Consider the following 6,000-nt stretch of genomic DNA (forward strand, 5'->3'; position numbering starts at 1 on the left):
GGTGAACGGGACCTTTGGCACAATAGGCAACATTGTTCAAAGCGCCCCAAAGGGGTCGGCGGAGAAAGTGACCTTGCTCGGACTGAGGCTAGACAATCCCGAAGCGGGCCAGAAATTGCGTGATAAAATTCTGGGGCCGACGGATGACTTGGTCTATATCGAAAGGTCGGAAGAAAACCTGGGCATGAAAGGCGTGGTCAGGCGGCAATTCCCCATGAAGCTTGCCTTTGGATGCACGGCTCACAAAGTGCAAGGCATGACGATGACTTCTGCAGTGGTGTCTCTTAAGCGTGTGTTTGAACCTGGAATGGCCTATGTTGCCCTAAGCCGCACGACGTCACTTCAGGGATTGAGGGTCATAGACTTTGACGAATCCAAAATCTATGCCAATCCCAACATCACGGCGGCAATGGACAGTATGACGCGCGCTTCTTTCCAAAGTACAAGACCATTGTTGTACTTTTCCAAAATGCCGCAAACTGCTTTTCCCACCTTGACCATTGTTCATCACAACACCGAGGGGCTTCCATCTCATATTGACGACTTAAAGTCTCATCATGAGTTGAGGCTGGCAGATGTCCTTTGCCTCACTGAAACTCATTTGTCTGGATCCTTCTTCCCCCCTCCCTTGCAACTGGAGGGATGCAGCACTTTTGTGCGCAACAGACAAGTTTCGTATTCAAATAGACTGGACATGGCCCAAAAAGAGGGTGGCGGAGTCGCAGTCTATTATCGCGATTGTCTTCGAGCGGAGCCCCGTCGGTTTATTCAGAATGTGGTTGACCTGGAATTTGCTGTCATCAGGGTTGACGCTCCCGTCCAGGCTTTGATAGCTACGGTCTACAGGCCACCCAACCTGAGTCTTGGCACATTTCTTCCAAACCTTGGAAGTCTCTTGGATTCCTTGGCCGTGATGGACTGCCAGCCTATTGTTGTTTGCGGAGACTTTAATGAGGATTTGCTTTCAAAGGGAAAGAAATCCATTCTGGACTTGTTTCAGTCCAGACGCTTTTCACAGCTGATCACCCAGGCCACAACTGGAAAGCAGACACTGATTGATCACATTTACATATCTCGCCCAGATTGTTGTGTTCAATCAGGCGTTCTGCACACTTATTACAGTTACCACAGTCCGGTCTACTGTGTGTTAACTTCTTGTGTCAGCTCATTGTCGATCGCAAGGGCACCATTTTCACAAGTGCGCCTTTGCAAATGTTATTGAGCCTTTCATACCACTGCTCAAAAGAGGGGGATACTGTACTTTAAATTGTAAAGGCTGAAAAGTTAAATCCTTTGCTCGTTCAAAATTGGTGTCATAACAGAACTACACTCAAAATCAGAGCGGCCAATCATTTTTTTTGTAGACATATTTATCATTTAGTTAGTTCTAAACGTATTGAGCTTTAAATTGAATTTAAGACATGGGATATGCCATTTAAGCGCTCCCTTATTTTGAGCAGTGTTGTATGACGGTACTTTTAATCAGTGTGCTTTTCTGTTAGCAGGACATCGTGCATTTGGACTTGAATGTTTTGTTTGTCCTTATTGTGATTGTGACTACAACACAATGAAAAGTGTTGGTGTCAGTGAGGTACTGCGATGGTAAGGGATGAACTGCAATGGTAAGGGATGAACTGCGAGGGTAAGTGATGATTGATTACTGAATTGATCTAGGCAAACATTGAACACTCATTTTTCATTTTCACATGCAATACAGGTGGATGGAGCGCAGCAAGGGGCGCTACTTGACATGGCCAAGGATATCAAGGTTGTTATGTCCGGTACAACTGGTGGAGAGAAAAGATGAAAAAAGGGATCCCGCAAACGTAGACCAAAATGATTTATTCTACAGGATTCCTCACTGAAAAACCGTCACATGTGTATTGGATGAGTATTTAGATTAAGTTTTAACTGTTCAGTTTTGCTGCCTATTTTCTAACAACTTGTTCCTTTGTGTGCTCAGGAAAAGATGAAGATGCTGTGTAACAAAGACCCAAAACGGCTCTTTTAAGAGCCGTTTTACATGTACTTTGGAGTAATATTCCTGCAATATTGATCAGCACCAACATGCCTTTTAATATGCAATGTCAAATTTAAACACTGCATTCATACTGTATTTGCTCCATGATACAGTATATTGCATTTTATATTTTAGTTAATCACTTACACTATAAGCAAGAAATTAAACTGATTCCCTTTTGATATGACTAAAATGTCAATCAAGACATAAGGGAAGCCATTACACATGTAATAACTGCAGTTATTACAAATTGTCCTGAACTCTATTCCTGCTGACACAAATTGAGAGGTAAAGTACACCAACATTTGGCAAACAGTTCAGAGCATGCATCTTTCCACCTTGCAAGAGTCAGCAGGCCCATTCAAAATTTCCGCGGAAATTTTTCTAGTATTATTCTTCTTCTTCTTTTTATTATTTTTTTTAATCTTCCACCGATTTTTCCGCAAGGGAATTCCCAGTTACCATGGGGACGCTATTCCCAAAAAACTCCCAAATAAAGTCCCATAGGAATGAATGGGAAACCGAAAGAGATCAACTCCAATCAAGCACCTTTTTCCAAGACACGCTGCGCGCACATACGTTGACCGACCGATATGAATTTTAGCTCATTTTGTTGGAATTTTTGTCATCTTTAGCTCAGTGTCAAAAAAAAATTAAGGAATGAAAGCTCTCCCCCCTGTGCGGGTTCAAAGACAGTGAGCAAAGGGGTGAAAGTCGCCTATTTAGAGTGTGACTAATTAAGGCTTCAGTGACGGGAACAAAAAAATATATTTCCAAAAGTTTCACTTCAACTCGTCACCATGGCCACAATCTTTGCTCACTAGACATCAAATTGGCACATTTTGTAGCCACAAGCCTCTGCTTTCTGAAGAACTAAGTTTTATTTGGCTAAGGTTTCATTTAGTACCTTTATTTTCACTTTAAGCGAGGAGAAGTCGCACATTTTTGATCTCTTTTCAATGTAATTTTCGCCCTTTTTCCCTCTTCATTTTCGATCAATCATAAGTTTTCAACCTGCTCTCATTTGGTCATTTTTCATCCGATTAAAAAACTGAGAACATGCTCGCGTTCCCCAAACCCTTGCCGTTCTAACGAGTCATTTCTGGAATCTGCATCTTCAACCGTTAAGTCGCGAGAGGCTTTTGTTTGAGGTGAGCGTAATCCTATACAAATCAATGGAGTGTTGGTGCGTGACGTCTCTTCACAACTTAAAATCAAATGTGTGTGCGTGAATGTGCATGTTTTGTAAAGGGGCAGTGAGATACTGTTAATTATGGTAGATTCCACATTTCTTGACCGATTTCAATGGTTTGAATTTTAAACTGTTCAGCTCATTGAAATGTTACTTAAAATCAAATGTGTGTGCGTGAATGTGCATGTTTCTTAAAGGGGCAGTAACATACTGTTGATTATGGTTAACTTTTACATTTCTTGAGCGATTTCAATGGTTTAAATTTTAAACTGTTCAGCTCATTGAAATGTTGGTTAAAATCAAATGTGTGTGCGTGAATGTGCATATTTCTTAAAGGGGCAGTAACATACTGTTGATCATGGTTAACTTTTACATTTTTTGAGCGATTTCAATGGTTGAAATTTTAAACTGTTCAGCTCATTGAAATGTTGGTTAAAATCAAATGTGTGTGCGTGAATGTGCATGTTTCTTAAAGGGACAGTAAGATACTTTATTTGATCTTGATTATGGTTAACTTTTACATTTCTTGAGAGATTTCAATGGTTGAAATTTTAAACTGTTCAGCTCATTGAAATGTTAGTTAAAATCAAATGTGTGTGCGTGAATGTGCATGTTTCTTAAAGGGGCAGTAATACTTTTAGTTGATTATAACTTCCACATTTCTTGACCGATTTCAACGGTTGAAATTTTAAACTGTTCAGCTCATTGAAAAGAGTTGCAAGAGTTAGCAGGCCCATTCAAAATTTCCGCGGGAATTTTTCTAGTTATGGGCCTGCTAAGCGGAGCAAGCAGCAGCGAAGCTGCTGCTTGCGGAGCAAGCAGGCACATATTACTATCCTAGAAAAGGGGTTTATTATGGGCCTGCTAAGCGGAGCAAGCAGCAGCGAAGCTGCTGCTTGCGGAGCAAGCAGGCACATATTACTATCCACCCTAGAAAAGTGTTTAATATTATTATTATGGGCCTGCTAAGCGGAGCAAGCAGCAGCGAAGCTGCTGCTTGCGGAGCAAGCAGGCACATATTACTATCCACCCTAGAAAAGTGTTTAATATTATTATGGGCCTGCTAAGCGGAGCAAGCAGCAGCGAAGCTGCTGCTTGCGGAGCAAGCAGGCACATATTACTATCCTAGAAAAAGGGTTTATTATTATGGGCCTGCTAAGCGGAGCAAGCAGCAGCGAAGCTGCTGCTTGCGGAGCAAGCAGGCACATATTACTATCCACCCTAGAAAAGGGTTTATTTTTATTATGGGCCTGCTAAGCGGAGCAAGCAGCAGCGAAGCTGCTGCTTGCGGAGCAAGCAGGCACATATTACTATCCACCCTAGAAAAGTGTATATTATTATGGGCCTGCTAAGCGGAGCAAGCAGCAGCGAAGCTGCTGCTTGCGGAGCAAGCAGGCACATATTACTATCCACCCTAGAAAAGTGTTTATTCTTCTTATTTTTATTATTTTTATATTATCTTCCAGCGACTTTTCCGCAAGAATAGGGGCCGTACCGTAGATCGCACCGCGACAAATAAGGTATCAAACGATGCGGCTCGATTTGACTCGCTGCGCTATTATTTTCCTCAGAATTCCCAGTTACCATGGCGACACAATTCCCCAAAATGTCCCCCAAAAAGTCCCATAGGAATGAATGGGAATCCGAAAATGATCAACTCCAATCAAGCACCTTTTTCAAAGACACGCTGCGCGCGCATACATTAACCGACCGATATGAAAATTAGCTCATTTTGTTGGAATTTTTGTCATCTTTAGCTCAGTGTCAAAAAAAATTTTAAGGAATGAAAGCTCTCCCCCCTGTGAGGGTTCAAAGACAGTGAGCAAAGGGGAAAAGTCGCCTATTTAGAGTGTGACTAATTAAGGCTTCAGTGACGGGAACCAAAAAATCTATTTCCAAAAGTTTCACTTCAACTCGTCACCATGGCCACAATCTTTGCTCACTAGACATCAAATTCGCACATTTTGTAGCCACAAGCCTCTGCTTTCTGAAGAACTAAGTTTTATTTGGCTACGGTGTCATTTAGTACCTTTATTTTCACTTTAAGCGAGGAGAAGTCGGACTTTGACGCCTATCTCCTCCATGTTAATTTCGCCGTTTTTTCCCTCTTCATTTTCCATCAATCATAAGTTTTCAACCTGCTCTCATTTGGTCATTTTTCATCCGATTAAAAAACTGAGAACATGCTCGCGTTCCCCAAACCCTTGCCGTTCTAACGAGCCATTTCTGGAATCTGCATCTTCAACCGTTAAGTCGCGAGAGGCTTTTGTTTGAGGTGAGCGTAATCCTATACAAATCAATGGAGTGTTGGTGCGTGACGTCTCCTCACAACTTAAAATCAAATGTGTGTGCGTGAATGTGCATGTTTTGTAAAGGGGCAGTGAGATACTGTTAATTATGGTAGATTCCACATTTCTTGACCGATTTCAATGGTTTGAATTTTAAACTGTTCAGCTCATTGAAATGTTACTTAAAATCAAATGTGTGTGCGTGAATGTGCATGTTTCTTAAAGGGGCAGTAACATAGTGTTGATTATGGTTAACTTCCACATTTCTTGACCCATTTCAATGGTTGAAAGTTTAAACTGTTCAGCTCATTGAAATGTTACTTAAAATCAAATGTGTGTGCGTGAATGTGCATGTTTCTTAAAGGGGCAGTAACATACTGTTGATTATGGTAGATTCCACATTTCTTGAGCGATTTCAATGGTTGAAAGTTTAAACTGTTCAGCTCATTGAAAAGAGTTAGCAGGCCCATTCAAAATTTCCGCGGGAATTTTTCTAGTTA

The sequence above is a fragment of the Leptonotus elevatus genome, chromosome 22 (genome assembly GCF_054856555.1).
Source record: "Leptonotus elevatus isolate MCC_2025b chromosome 22, RoL_Lele_1.0, whole genome shotgun sequence".
Classification (NCBI taxonomy): domain Eukaryota; kingdom Metazoa; phylum Chordata; class Actinopteri; order Syngnathiformes; family Syngnathidae; genus Leptonotus; species Leptonotus elevatus.